At 41.7% G+C, this 15,833-nt stretch overlaps 1 protein-coding gene across 1 annotated transcript in view; it reads right to left on the bottom strand.

Annotated features, from left to right (window-relative positions):
- LOC125887858 (F-actin-capping protein subunit alpha-2) overlaps positions 1 to 15,833 on the bottom strand; it is a 62,942-nt gene that overhangs the window by 24,761 nt on the left and 22,348 nt on the right. The window lies entirely within an intron of this gene.

Below are 15,833 nucleotides of genomic sequence, written 5' to 3'. Positions count from 1 at the left end.
CTCCATTATCAGATTTTTCTGCATTATTGTGAACATTTAGTTTTATTCATCACTTTATCTGGTAGTACGGAAGTTATAGACACATGAAGTGGTTAATAACTATGAGGAGTGCCATTAATACGGGTGTGTCAATGATAAGATAAACAGAGAGCACCTCATCGAGTTCAAATACCTGACACAAAACTGAACTCCCTCTGTGCCCTGATCTGGTTTCAATAAAGTCTATTAATAGAGTTTAAGTTCAGCAGGACCACTGTAACTCCTGCTGGACTCTGAGCATACAGTCTCACAGTCACAAATAACATCACACGATGCTTTTCAATGTGTCTTGCTGTTTCAATGTAATATGATCCTGTAATGATACCCATAAATCCATTATCTGACCCTCTTATTCTATTCAGGGTCGCAGGGGGCCTGAGCCTTACCCAACATGCCTTTGGAAAGAGGAAGGCTGCACCCTTTATAGGTAAGCAGTGTATTACAGGGCTAACACACACACACACACACAAACACACAGAAAGACAAATACAGTCACACCTACAGGAAATTCAGTTTACAATTCACCTGCGTCAAGACAGGCAGGTTACGGAAAAAATCTGAACAGACCGTTGTTGTGACATCTCCAGCCTGACAGGAATAAAGAAACACTGAACGCACACAAATAGTTTGGCTTAAATCCAGATTTCAAGACACTAAACGCTTAACACATTATCTTCAACACTGCTGACCATGGATATTTTAATCCCGCTGTGAACAACTGTGTGAGCTCGCAGAGTGAACTGTGTAGCGCCTACAGCTGGGGTGAGACCAGGAAAGACTGCCCAGCAATGGACAGGGACGGTTTTACAATCACATCTGACAGTGGACTGTTTCAGGAGGCATGAAGAGGAGAGGAGAGGAGAGGAGAGGAGAGGAGACCACGGGAGTGCGGTGTGGTCTAAAATGAATCACTGACAGGAGCAGCAGGAGATGGATACTCCATTAGCAGATTATGAGTAAGGCATTGACTGTTAAAAGAAAGGTAGAAACAGAGTAATACTTCCTCTTCCTCTAAGTACCTCAAACCAGTTCTACTAATGCACTGAGACAGCAGCCTACATCCTCCTCTGGAAACACAGGAAATAAACACTGAAATAAAAACAAATGGATTCAATTTTATTCCTTCTTCTTGCAGATTTTTTTTTTTTTCATGTTTAACATTATAACTCAATGTTTAGATACAAATACTGTTTTAGATTCAGATTTTTTTGGGGGGGTTGTATTATCTACAGTAGATGTCAGTTGGCACACCCCCAGTTTGGAGAAACAGGCTGGAGTCCAATGTGGAACCTAAGCAATCTACAGCTACATCTACAGCGGTTAAGTGTACACTTTATTTAGAATATTTCACTGCTTTACCTTACAGTGATATTCAACGAGAAAATGAAGCTGTCACTTCGCTCTCTTTAAAGCCAGACTCCACTAAGAAAAACAGTGATTAAACATCACAGAACACAGGAGCTGCTGGTCTACTGCTGCCTCTATCAGTTTTTTGTTTGTTATTGTGCGACTGGAAAAGGGTTAGTTCAGCTTCACCAAACTCACACAGTCAGTAACACAAACTAAGTAACTTATTGAAGCATAGAAGACCAGTAGCTCCTGTGTTCTGCAAGCTAAATTTTTTGTCAGTGGAGTCTGGTGGCTTTGACGAGAGCATACACGGGGAAGACTTTTTTTTTTACAAGGCTAAAATATATTCTGTTGTTGACCCCCGTCCACAGCAGTACATTACTTAGCTTCTATGTCAGCCTCTCGTCTGCCTCTCCAAACTGAGTGCATGCAGACACTGTATGTAAAACACTCAGTACGTTTCCATGCACAGTGGAGCTATATGGTTAAAGCTAAACTAGGACATTTAACTGGACTACTGTCCTTGTCCCAGTATACAAGCACTGGAGGGGAATCCATTTATTGAGCCAAGTATGTGTGACTCCTCTACGATAGGTGGAGGTATGCCCCCTTTCAGCTTGTTAGTATTGGACTTTTTTCCTGTTGACCTATTACGTCACAGACCAAACAATGGACAAACAAGTTAGCTACGGTTAGCTAGCAGCTAACTGGTACCATACAACCCTACTTCAAAAATCTACACTGTCCCTTTAACCATGTTTCTTCCTGTTTGTCTTCGTTATCCTACAGATGAAGACATTAAATATCATCCTAGTGCTGTGGTGATGGTAAGAAAGCAAGATGGCACAGCAAGCAGTAAAACCACAAACATATTGTGCAGAAAGGAGGACGCAGTCTGTGTCATGCACTAGTTAAACAGAGTCTACAGACAGCTGTCAGAGACAAAAAATTAGGTAAATGTTGTTGCTAGACTCTGACCCAAGTTTGGCCGTAAGTTAAGTCATCTTGACAACTAGCAGACAAATGGCACCAAATGCATGTCCGCCTTTGCACAGGTAATTACTGTATAGCAGGGACTTGAATGTTGAGCTGGAAGGTTAAGTATTCCTTCTGATGGCAGACTGTTACACTGGGACACAGGCTACTGGGACACTTCACAGCTCTGAGACCTAGTTTTGGCCCTGAGCACCGGCTGCTCAGCAAAGGGCTGAGTTCGAGGCAAAGAGTCTCTGTGGGGAACTTTATTAACTAACTCACAGTGCTTTAACCCTGTCAGACAAACTTCCCCACACATTCTGACTACACTAATGCTGATCAACTGTATTGAGCCCCAAAACATTTAAACAACAGGATTTCTACAACTCCAGCACCACTGAAGATGTTTGTCAGTTTGTAATTAAGACCATGTTGAACAATGTTTCAGCTCACCACCAACAATATTCTTGTCAGTTATGCATGTCTGTCTATAGGTTAATTTGCATACACACACACATTCTGCTCACACATTGAGAGACCTGCTGCAGCCAGTATAACACCACAGCATTATGATTCAACTTGTGGTCGGGGACAACCACACCCCAGTTCATCTCATTTGTCATTTACTTGCCTGACAGCCACAGATAGACACAGTCAGAAACACAGCCTCTGATTGGTCAACAAAGGCATCATGGACTGAGCTCACAGTGTCACTAGGCACAGACGGAGCAACAGAACGCCAGGTGCAGTGAAAGTGAAACTTGGGCACTGGGTATAAAAGCTGCTCTTTTTATCCATCAATCTGATTTGATCATGTTTGATACTTTCACTGATCAATTATCATCCTATGACTCAAGCTCTGCAAGCCGCTGCTGATGAAAAAAGGAAGTCAGGTCACAGAGTTCCTCCTGCGCTGTGTTTATGGACCCATAGACACCTCAGACTTTCTGCACTTTCCTTGCCCTAGGCAAGTGTTCCTGTTGAGCTCTGGCGCTGCTTGTATTTCATGCTATGATGCGTTTATGTTTTTCTTTAAAAAATAACAGGTTAGTTACTAACATCACTGAATCAAATCTACAGATGGAAAAGAGCCTGATTAATCAGAGTGTGCTGTTTCAGCGCTAGTAATCAAAGTCTAAAGGTCCCGACACACCAAGCTGAAGGTTGACTGTTTGTCAAAGTTGAGTGGTTGGGGAGTATCTGCTGCCCTCGTTGTTCCCCCTCATTGGTGCTAGTTAGCTTTTTTCCCGTTGGCACAGTGAAGCCCGTCGGGGAATAAAATCACTAATTGTCAGTTCAGTTCAGCGCACCAGAAGAGAAATGAAGTGACGAGCTAAAGCGGAGAAGCAGTGAGATCACAACAAACTTGTTATATAAGGTAAGATTGTTTTTCTTTATCCATTGAGCTTGGGCGGAGAGATGTTTCGTGATGGTTTGTTTTATCACTCACTGGTGCACGGTAAATATGCTGTTCTTTTAGCATTGTATCGTGTTGTTAATATGCTAACTGGCTAACTAGCATCAAGATAGTCTTTTGGTATCCCTTTTTGAATGACAATTACAGACGACCATCTTCTGCTGGTATAGAGCCATATGTCCTCTCATGTAGGTGCAGAACATACGTGATTGCTGATCAGTTTGGTGGTTGATGTGCAACTTTCTGGCCAAGACAAGGCGACATGAGGCAACGCAGCAGGGGGCTCTCATTACCACTAGTTCTCTGACGTCGGTTTGGTATGTTTGGGCCTTAAAGCTGCTTTCATACCGCTGGTTTGTAACTGCCCTGACAACTGCCAACTTAGAAAAGTGTATCTCCAAAAAGCAAAGTGCTTTTGAAAGCAGCTGCTGCCACGATGGTCCATGGCTGCGATGACAGGCAGGTGCTTCTGTGAACACCGCCAGAAGTGCAAGCTAGCTTGTAGCGGCATACTGTAGCAAGACAATGGAAACAACTCCTGGTACTCAGCCACCAACATTATCAGCTCCTCCATCTTGTCTTCTTTCTGGCTCTGTGATGCCTGCTACAGCTAATTTGATTGTCCCAAACCAGGCAACAACCACCAGAAGTTCAACACAGTGAACTCATTAAACCTCATTAGAATGACTGGAGGCAGCGAGTTACCATGTGGCAGTGTAGAAGTAGCTTAATATCAATATCTGACACTTTGGAGAGGGCTGATGAGTTTTGCACTTAGGAGGAATTTTCACAGAAAATCAGTCCCCGAAGAGAAATAATGAACCACATTTTATGGAGGGTGCAGCTTTGGAAAATTGCAGTACGCCCTGAGATCTCTTTGCATAAACACACTTTAACATCCACACAGCTTTGTGCAGTTGAGACAGAAGAGCCGACTGTAGTTTGGTCATTTCACAGGAACAGAGACAGAAAACGAGGTTGACAATTGCCACTGCTTGTGTTTTGGTTTGTGAGTGCTATCTAAATATGACTCAATCATCGTCATCGTCATCCTGTTCTTGGACAAAGTCTTGCATTTGACAGAAATAAGGACTTTTTTATCTTCCACAGTCAATTCCCTTATCTTTCTATGGATTCTTAGAGGATTTTGAGGAGCTTGCGTGCGGGCGTGAGCTAACCAAAGAGTTGGAATAACAATACTGGAGCTAACAGACACACAAAGAAGATGGGACATAACACCCCCTGTAGTGTGGGATCCTGGTGTCTTTGTGCTCTCTTGGCCTAGACACCAGCTGGTCTCTTTTCTTTCAACTTGCTCACTGTATATTCATCCTCATATTACCCAGCAGCCCCTCCTTCCTTCCAACAGACACTTCCACTGCACTATCACAACACCAACCCCACAATCCACCCTCTTAGGGAGCACTCTTTCTTAATCCCAAATGACACCCGCTGACACTGAAACCACACATAACCTAATCCTGGCATCAAAATCGCTTTATCGTGCCAATCCAGAGCCATGAAAATAATGATAATAGCACAAAAAACACAGCAGGAGTAAACTGAAGCAATATTTTGGCCCACGGGCATTTTAAGCTGCATCATCTCTTTGAGTTTGATCCCCTTCCCTGGCATGCCTCCATTTCAATATCCTAGATAGAAAGAGAAAAGCGGGTCCTGGCACCTTGAAATGCTGCGGCAGAGATGGGGCCAAGTTTAGAGGAAAACCTGTCTGATGTTGGTGAATATTTGGGGGAGAGGGGGGTTGGGTGATGGGCTGGGGTGAGGGTGCAATATTTTATGAATAGTAAGTCCACAGCTTGATGGCAGAGAGAGGAGGAGGACCGTCAGGCAGCCGTAGGCTAACTAGAAATGTTCCTGTGCTAATCAAAATGAGGAGTTGGCGGCCGGTCGGCTGAAGATTAAACTGAAGAAATAGGTCTGTGATGTCGGGTATAAATACTGTCAGAAGCAGGAGCTTTACTCACAGGGGTTCCTTAACAGTAAAGATCATGACTGTTTTAAATAATTGTGACACCATGTTATACAGACTAATGACTTTCTGGGGCACTTTGTTCTTTTTATACCAGCTCTGTGCTTTATATTCCCTCAGACTGACACAACGCCACCTGCTCCACTGCTTTAGCTGCAGGTTCATATCATGCCAGGGATTTTGCAAGTTTCAGCCCATTAACTACAAATCACACAGACTGCAGATTATAAATGGCAATGCTAATGACCATTGCAAGTTTTCAGATTGGCTTCCTTCCCTCCAGGCAGCCACCAGTTTGAGTTTATCACAGTCGAGCAATAACGTTAACTAGTGGAGGCGTCAGACTTGCCTCGTGATCAGTAGTGAAAATTTTATAATCTTTATTTTCCTGTCAAACGAAGTCTAAAGTTTTGAGGTAATGCAGCTGTGGCAAAACTCTGATTGGTTCCTTTTAAGGCCCTTGAGATATTAGCCCCTTTACACTTCCTGTTTAAGGGGGGAATATCGCTCTGTTATTCCGCCTTACCACAATGTATATAAGGTACAATCACGGAACGGGGGGCAGAGGGGTCTAACCAATGTCTGTGTCTGTATAAACAGGACAGCCAGCAGGACGGGATCATGGGCAGGACAGGTGTGATGTTTTGAACATGTGTTATGCATGCTACCTACCAGGAGATTTAAAAAGTAGTTGTTAGCAGTTGGCAGCTAGCTCAAGAAGAAGAATAGCGGTCGAAAAACAATGAGATTCAGGAGTTTCTTACCCTCTAAGCTTAGGATGAGATCAGCTGTCATAATACACGGACGGTAAATGATTGTAATTGCCATGTTAATGCCATAGTTACTGTTTATGAAGCGCTGCCAATGCATATGGCTGATGCTGTGGTGTAACATGTCTCGCCCATCACGCCTTTCTTGTTCTGTAAAGCACTTTGAATTGCTTTGTGTATGAATTGTGCTCTACAAATAAACTTGCCTTGCCTTTTTTTGTTTTGTCTTTTGTTTAAATTATGGATGACTACAAATACAAAGTGCTATGATTTAAAGGTGTCAAGTTGTCACAGTGAGAGAAATAAATCCTGTATTGAAATAAAATCTTCTGTTGCATCGAAATGCATCAATAATCATTTTATCATCAATCGTAGCCCTCTGAATCGTAACTAAATTGAATTGCAAGGTGTATGTAGATTCTCACCTTTACTGATCTCTACAGACTATGTCAAAGCATGTCATTTTAAATATCTGACAAATCGCTCCATAAAAGCCAAAGTCTGGCTGTGAAGTTTTTTGTATATTTGAAGAGTCAGAACAGTTTTTTTTGTTGTTGTGTTAGCAATGTGATGTGAGTTAGATTTGGTTGAGTGTGAGCCATGGGGTAATACACAAATTATGTTTTGAACTTCTTGTTGTAATACAAAAATGTAAAATACTCAGTAATCGTCCAAAAAAAGATCAAGTCTTGTTGAAAATAAAACATACATGCAGGATACCTTTGCAGGGGTCAAATTTGTGACCTTGTGCTTACTGGACAGACTCTCGCCCTGCTGTATAAACCCGAATAATGCTGTCTTGTCTACTTTAGATGCTCACATTTGTCACTTTCAGCCTCCATTCAGTGACTTCTCATTATACTGTGCGATTAAATCTAGTGTCACTTTACCCCGAGTAGCCAGCTATGCAATTTATGGAATATCACTGTCTTGCATTACCTCCTCCAGTATGCGGACACCACAGTGTAAAGCCACCGGTCTTTGCACATCAACATCTGTCATTATATAGGAAACTCCTGGGTCAAAAAGGTTGCAATCCGCTCTAACTCTTTAACATGGCATCCGTTTGGGACACCTTATAGCTCGGTATTCTACCCAAGTGTTCAGACATTAAAACACACATCTCCAGATCTCTTAACACTGCTGCAGCTGCAGGCACGTACAGACAGCACTCCTCAATCTGTGCATTCTTCAGCTAAAGAAAGATGCCGTGAAGTTTTCAGCATTAAACTATGTTGTATCCCTCTGGTCTCAGACAGCTGCTCACAAGCCAAGCCCAGGAACACATATGGGGCTGCTGGGAGTTTCTGATGGCTCGCCTCATAAAGGCCCAGACACACCAAACCCACATCAAGGAAACAGAGGCAGCAAAGGCAGATTGTTGCGTCGCCTTACGTTTCCTGTGTCTCAGCCATAAAGTTGCACCTGAAAACACTGCGAAGACTGCAGCCAATGCACAACTAGCACGTACACTGTGAGCCGACGTGAGAGGAAATAACTCAGGCGACCAACAGGAAGGATTCAAGAGGCTATGGCTAGCACCACACAACCAACATTTACCATGCTCTAGAAAAACACTATCACAACGATTACGATCTGTTTCTGCAAAGAACCTCAATGACTAAAAAGAAGCCATCTTGACTTTGGCTGTTTCGTTTCTTCTGTGGTTTCACTCACCAACAGGCTCCAGTGGATCCAATTCAACATACTGAATATTGAACAGCCGATGAAGGTCAACTGGTGCCAACAGTGTGGGACACACCTCAAAATCTAGGGCGACAGATGCTCACTGATGGCTCACAGTAACCAACGGCCAGTTGATAGCTCGGTGTGTCAGGGTTTTGAGGGTTAGCCTATACTTCATCTGAGGTTTCATTATTACCATTCTTGCCCAGCAATAAAACTTCCAAATTGGAAAATTCAAGCCAAAAAAACCCCCATCAACTGAGGTCCTGTATTCTGAAGTATAACTGAGCCATTAGGCAAGTTGGTCTATATGAGCACTCAAATGTATTGTATTACATGGACCACAAATGTCTCTATCTAAAGGTTGATGTTTTTCTGCCATGCTAATCTTTGCACAGATCTGGTCAGATACATAGCCTAAATATCTGGATAAGCTTTATTCTATACATGGGATTTAGTGGATGCTTTTATCTATAATGCTTTACTGTACCGTGACGACATGCATTATTTACACTGGTGCCCCTCGCAGGATCAAGCCACTATCCCTGGTACTGTCAGCACTATGCTAAGCTCTGCAAACTTAAACACACTCAACAACTCAGTTAAAGCAGGTTTGGGCCAAATACCACACACAGCGTTGATTACTTCTCTCAAAAGTTAAACAGGTGCTATGTGTCATATCTCATCATGGAAATTGATTGGCCTGAGGCGGAGCTGTAACATTTATTTAGCTTCCTCATTTATCTCTGCTCACCGACAGAGGCAAAGGCAATTAAAAAACCCATGTGTGCTCTGTTCTCCTGACAACTGCCACTTCAGTGATAACATCCTGTCAATCAATCAATCATAATTTATTTGTCACATGGAATTATACATAGTACAGCTCCAGTGAAATCTGATCCATCAGCTCCTTTAACTTGTGCTCTGTAATTTAGTCCTTTTTGCTTCTTCTTACATCATTGGCTGCTGCTTTATAATTGTCCATGTTTCCGAATGGTTTTGGTGATCCATGGTTTCTGATTGCGGAATGATTTAACTGTCCACACTTCCCAACGTCATCAAGATGGTCGCTCCTCTCAAACATGGACTGTTTTGCTCTGAAGCCGCCTCTGAATGGGCCACAGCAGGAACGGGACAGCACCTCACATTCCCACTGTCACACCAGCCCTTATTCACCGTAAAGCACATGCTTTCCCTCGCCAGAGTCCCCTGCTCTGTCAGATCAGCATGTCGAAAAAGAGTCACATGGTCGAATGGTGCTGTCTAGGATTTAGCCAATGTATTGTACACCAATGTTTTGGTGTATCAAAGGATAATGCAATTTCTGATTTTCCCTTGGAAACTGATTCGGTACAGAGGTCATTCAGTTTATTTCCAACACCTGTACAACGACTAACAGGATGCTAGTTCAGCTGGTGCCCATTTTCTCCATCTCCATCATCATCACACAACACCACCTACAAGCCAACTACAAAAAGCACTGCAGAGACTTTCAAAATAGACATAACAGCATAAATTTTGCATAAATTTAGCAGAGCTGACAGAGAGACCACCGGAAACGCCAACGTCATAACATTATTTCAAGTATTCTTGGTCAATAATCTAGCATACATATTCAACAAAGTGATTCTTAACTTAAAGAAAACTCTACCAGGCATCATCTCACTGTATTAACGTCTATTTTTCCAACAAACTACAATTAAAAACAAATGGTGCAACTCTGAAACATGCTGACACCTTTATTGGAGAATTCACAGTTCACCAATCTACAACTGATCACTTCAGCATGTGTACAAAAGAATATAATCAACAGCACCTCAGCAGCATCACATCAGTAAAACTTGGGGAGAACTAACACTATACATACACCATATTACTTCCCCTCTCGAATACATGCCTTTTAGGGATGGGCAACACAAGCAAAAACACCCACTTTTTGCTGACAGAAAGGTCTGCTCCTTTCTGAAACAGGAACCACAGATCAGACACCTCAGGTTTTCTTTTCACTTATTGCAACTTAAGAAAGGCAAGCAAAGAACGTGTAAAGATACAATGTCGACTACTCAGTAGTGTAAGTGTAAGATACACCCAACAAGATGAGCAACTGCCACTTGCTCATAAATCTAGGTTGTGGGTGGTGAGTTTGTCTACTCCATCAGTAAACTGACCATGTACCAGATCGTTGTTTCAGGTCTTTCGTTATAGTATGAAACAATCAAGTTGACAGGTAAAAGAGTATACACTGCTTGGTTCTGCTACCTGCTCAGACACTTCAGTACAGACAAAGGAACTGACACATATTGAGTAATGTCAGTTTCCTGTAATACCCATGTGTGGTTTCTTTGCTGTAATCAGGAAGTTTGCAGGCCGGCGCCAAAGTGACTCAAAAAGACAAGGAGAAGTACTTGGTATCTGTGGCAGAGATGTGACTCCTCGCTGTTTAATCATTCACAAATGGAAGAGACTTCATAGCAATTCCCCATCAGGGAGCTCTTGGGTCTTTTTCTGGAACAGCAAAGTGACACTGACAGCCACAACAGCGACAGGACAGAAATTTCTCAATCCCCTGGGAAACATTTGGGGAGTTTTTCACACAGACAAACTCAAAGCTATTTATTGTACTCGACACAGAGGCAATCTTGCGACCAAAAAGAAATGTCTGAGGTTAACTTTTCTAAGGCTTCCTATCAAAACAATGTCTCCATGCTGCTTTAAAACACGGTAATGTCAGATCATAGCAAGTCACCGACCCCACAAAAGCAAGTCTGCAGATTTGTCATTCATTGTGGGAAAGTACGGACAGCTGAGTGCCAGGAGGTTCTGGCTGTAGCTGATGCTTTTATCCACTTTACCAATCTCTGGCAGGTCACCAAACATCATTTGGGGTTTTCCTTTTATTCTACAAATCATGGTTAGCCAGAGATTTAAATTGACTGGTGAATTTTGGAAAATATTACCCGCTGTCACTGTGTTAGGCAGATGAAAATGCTCATTTCCTCCCTTTGCAGTTTTGATCTGAGCTGCTCAAAAAAGGCTGAGGGGCCAGAGCAGATGGCTGATTGCTCTGAGCTAATGCACTGGAGAGACGGCCCTCAAAGTACAAAATGCAACTGTGGAAATGTGGTGCTCTTAACAGCACGACATACAGTTGATGGATGCATAATGTAACTCACTTGGTCCCACACCAATCATGTTCAGAGATGGAAATAAACAGCTTCCACTAGCTAAACACTGTGCGTCAGCTGTGCCTGTTAAGGTGGATTTATAGTTGTGCATTCGCTCTACACAGAGCCTACACAGTAGCCTATACACGTTGCTGTTAAACTAGTCGGTGTGGCGATTTCTGTGAAGCGCTGTAAAGTTTGACTGATCGAAAAAACATCTAAACACGCATAAATCGTGGCTTAATAGCAACAATATCAAACACAAGTACACAAAGTGGCTTCAAAATACCCTGCAAGCTTCACAGACAAAACACTTTGATTTTGACGGGCACATTTTGCCCACAAATACAATATGCTAATGTTATGAGCAAAAGCCTATGCAATTTTACACTGTATTAGCCAAGGGGCTAGCAGAGTTTTACTTTGGTCATATGAAGCCAGAAACAACAGCAACATTTAAAAAAGTAAACTTTGCAAAATTTGTCTCCATTACAGCTCACAAGGTTCACTGACAAAACAATACTAAACATGTTTTCCCCACAAATACAACATGCTAACATTATTAACCAAAGTCTATGACATTTTCCACTGAAAATAGTTAGCAGTGGGGCTAGTGGAGTTTTTCTCTACTCATACGAAGCCAGGATAAATCACACACAGGAATTAAAATGCAGTTCTGTGAGGGCTTTATTGTTTTCACAAATAAAAGTAAATTAAAGCTTCATTTCCACTGAGGGAATGGTTTCAGCTTTTAAAAATAAACAGGTTGTCTGTGTCGCTGGTTATATTTCTGAGGAGCTGCATGTCCAGCTAAGGTGTAGGGTAGATGTCAACACAGAGTCTACATCGTGGGTATGGAGTCGCTTCCATACAGAAGTATAAATCCTCCTTTACTCTACTCGTCAGCCTGCCAGGTTGCTAACCATCAGTCTTTCAGTGTTACAAAAATAAACTGTCTGGTCAAAAGTGATAGTGGCTTCACATAAAGTGGAAACCAATGTGGTTAGAGATGAAAGGCTTCCCATCCTCTTCACAGCACCAATGTCTAAAGCTGTTAATACTTTGACCACAGCTTCACGTTATGAGCATATACCTGAAAACACTGTTTACGGTGAAGTACATAACTAAATCACAACATGGCCAGGTCACAGTCACCCACACATCCTGGCCCTGTAATGAAATGCTTAGCTAACAGCTGATGCCTGTGTGTTGATGAGAATGACGCAGTCGCACCCGCGGGTCAATGAGCTGCCTGAACTCAAAAAAACTTCTGACTCAAGCTGATGAGGAAAAGAGCGAAATAAAACCAGGCCTTGTTCTGACTCTGAATGGTGTATTACATAACCCACAGAGTGGCAGCTGAAGAGCTCACAAGCATTTATCAAGAGGAATGCTCATAATGGTTTACTGTGATATTAACAAGCCTGCTAGGAAATCTGACCGCAAGGTCAGGAGGGACGCAACACAGTGTATCAGGTACACATGTACACACATACCTCCGTGTATTTTAATCTTAACAATGATAAGAACGTTACCACCATCTCTTGTTTTTCCTCTTCATTCATTTACAGGCTATTTTTGTATTTACGTGCAGAGTAATTTAATTTACAAGTCATTTAAAGGTTCAGTGTGGATTTAGGGGGATAAACTGGCAGAATCAGAATATAATACGGATGTTTTCTTTAGTGTATAATCACCTGAAAATAAGATTTGTTCTGTATTTGTTACCTTAGAATGATCCATTTAAATCTACACAGGAAGCAGGTCATTGTCTCAGGAGATCACCATATTACTACAGTAGCCCAGAATGGACAAACCCAACAACAGCTAACATTAAACTGCTTTATTCAGTGTTTTTACCGGTTTAAATCAGTGGGTCTGATTGTTTTTGTAGAAGAGGAGACTTCTGTGGGTAATTCAGCTCTCTGTAAAATCTCTATAACAACGAACACTACAGAAATTCTAACTGGCAGAAGATTCAGCTGGTTGCAATCTGCAATCCTCACCACTAGATGCCACTTAATGCTCCAAAATCTTGCACACTGGACCTTTAAAATCAGAGCTTATGGAGATGTCTAACATTTGCTTACAAAGTCTGACCAACAGTGACCAAACAAAGTTTTACATTTACAATAATTTAAAGAAAAGGAAAATAAGTGAATTTTCACATCTGTAATTCTTCGCATTTTTTAACCAATTATTTGACAAATCAGCAGCAGCACTTCAGGCAGCGGTTAACACACTGATATGCATCACTCAAAGCTGTTTCCAATGTATCTAACCAAAAGAAGAACAAAGCTTAACAGAGACCAAAATGTGCCATGAAACTGAGGCTGCCAAATAAAATCAGCCCATTGAGCAGGACATTAAAACCAAAGGCAAGACGGATCCCTGCAGACAGCTCAGACAGACACATGCAGTTGAACATTCATGTTGTCTTAGCGTATTGGCTGTGCATGTGTGTGTGTATGTGTGTGTGTGTGTGTGCTCTTTTAAGGAAATGAGAAAATGAACAGAGCTAGTTCTGTCAGACACTAGCAGGGGTGTAATGAGGTATAAACCAGGCTAACAGTACGAGCTTGTCTACCTAATTTGCATAACAGTTTTCGGTTATACCATTTTTTAAGAAAAAAAAAAACAAAACAAATGTTGGCATGAGACCTTAACAGTTATAGGTACAGACTTTTATATGGGAAGAGCACATGAATACAAACTCTAAACTATAAATGCTTCATGTTGGGTCTTTTCCTTCATGTCGTGTCAGACACTCTGAGTCAACAGACTGGCACTTAGACTTAACTCACCCGTCAGCAGTTTTAACTCCATAATTTATTATAATTCAACTGTGCAACAGGGACTTAAAGGCACAACAGTTCTTTATAACACTGTCTTAAGTACACAATAGTCTGTACAATTATTTGACTACATAATATTCTTCCCACTCTTAGATGTATTTAGTGTACGCAATGAATTTCAGACTTCAATAACTTTAAAAAAAAAAAAAAAAAGAAAAATTAAATAAATGTGTTCAGTGAAATCTGGTGGAAGAGAATTAAGGAAGGATGTGGAAGGGAGTGGGTTGTTGTGACAGTGACGAAACCCACCTTTCATTGTATAATTGTGCACGGACTTCAGCAATAAAGTTTAACAGATGTGGACACAGAGTCTGAACCAAAATGATGAACAGGAACAGGAAAATGTGCATGTGAAATTGTGCAATAAATATGCTTACACTAGCCTTTATCAGTGATAAGATGTGCTATCCCTATCACCCAAATGTTACAGGAAACCGGTATGTCGCGCCTCCTTGAAATATGATAATATCTTATGATAATATCTTATTTCCTCCTCAAATGGATAGGGAACATGTCAAAACATATTTTCAGCACTGGGGAGGGACTCATGTTTTTGTATTTTGGCTTAGGGGAGGGGCGTATAAGTTTAAATGGTTGTATTTTGAATTTATTATACCGCTGCTTTTAAAGCTGTGGGTTTGGAAAGCAGGTTTCCTATAAACATCACGAAAATTACACCATTTATCACAGCAATAACAACACAGTAAAAACAGAGATTACTGTTGGATTTTCAAATTTGCGATTGCTCTTGAACACATCATATGGAACAAGAGTGAACAATTAACTTTAAGTTTTTTCACACCAAATACATGGAACAAGTTACAAGAAGTATTTAAATTGAACAGGTATGTGTCATTAGATCATTTCAAGTGTATGCTAGATAATATGGTTTTTTACAGTGCTCCTGTTTTGGTGAATTGGCACACAGCAGTCACTCAGGGAGGCTCTAGGAAGAGTATTTGTAGCTTGGGGAGGATCACACCCCAGCCGACCCCTCCTTTGACAAGTAAAGAACAGTCCCTTACAAAATTGGTTGGGTCAAACTTGCAGAAGGAGGAAATCAAAAAACTGTCACCCTCAATATTTGATTTATATTTTTACAAACTCCTATTTCTCCTTCCACAGTTCTCTGAGCTTTGCATCACAGTTCCCTCCCGGGGATCAATAAAGTATTTCTGATCATCTGCAGCTCACAGTTGTCACATCTCTTTACTGTCTGTTAAACGACACTTACCAGAGGTACAGTAATTAGCCTGCTAGCTTGTATAACACGTATGGCTGCTGTCACTCGGCTAATTAAACTCTGTTCTGTATAAAACACTCTGACAACCCTCCACTCTCAGTGTAAGTTATTCAGTGTGACAGAACAGCGGTATCAAACAGCGAAAGGGCGTGTTACTGAAGTCAAGCTAACTGTTAGCAGGCTATGCTAAACTAACAAGCTAGCGACGTTAGGTGTGTGAAAACTTCCCCAACACAAACAACCGGAGACCCGGAGCCAAACCGACACGTCCCCGGGACCAAAAGGCAGCGGGAGGTGAATTTGTAATATGTACACGGTTCCTATTTTGAGTCAGGACCGTA

The sequence above is a fragment of the Epinephelus fuscoguttatus genome, linkage group LG4 (assembly GCF_011397635.1).
Source record: "Epinephelus fuscoguttatus linkage group LG4, E.fuscoguttatus.final_Chr_v1".
Classification (NCBI taxonomy): Eukaryota; Metazoa; Chordata; class Actinopteri; order Perciformes; family Serranidae; genus Epinephelus; species Epinephelus fuscoguttatus.
Note: the sequence above shows the minus strand (reverse complement) of the source record. Positions and strands in the feature narration are given on the sequence as shown.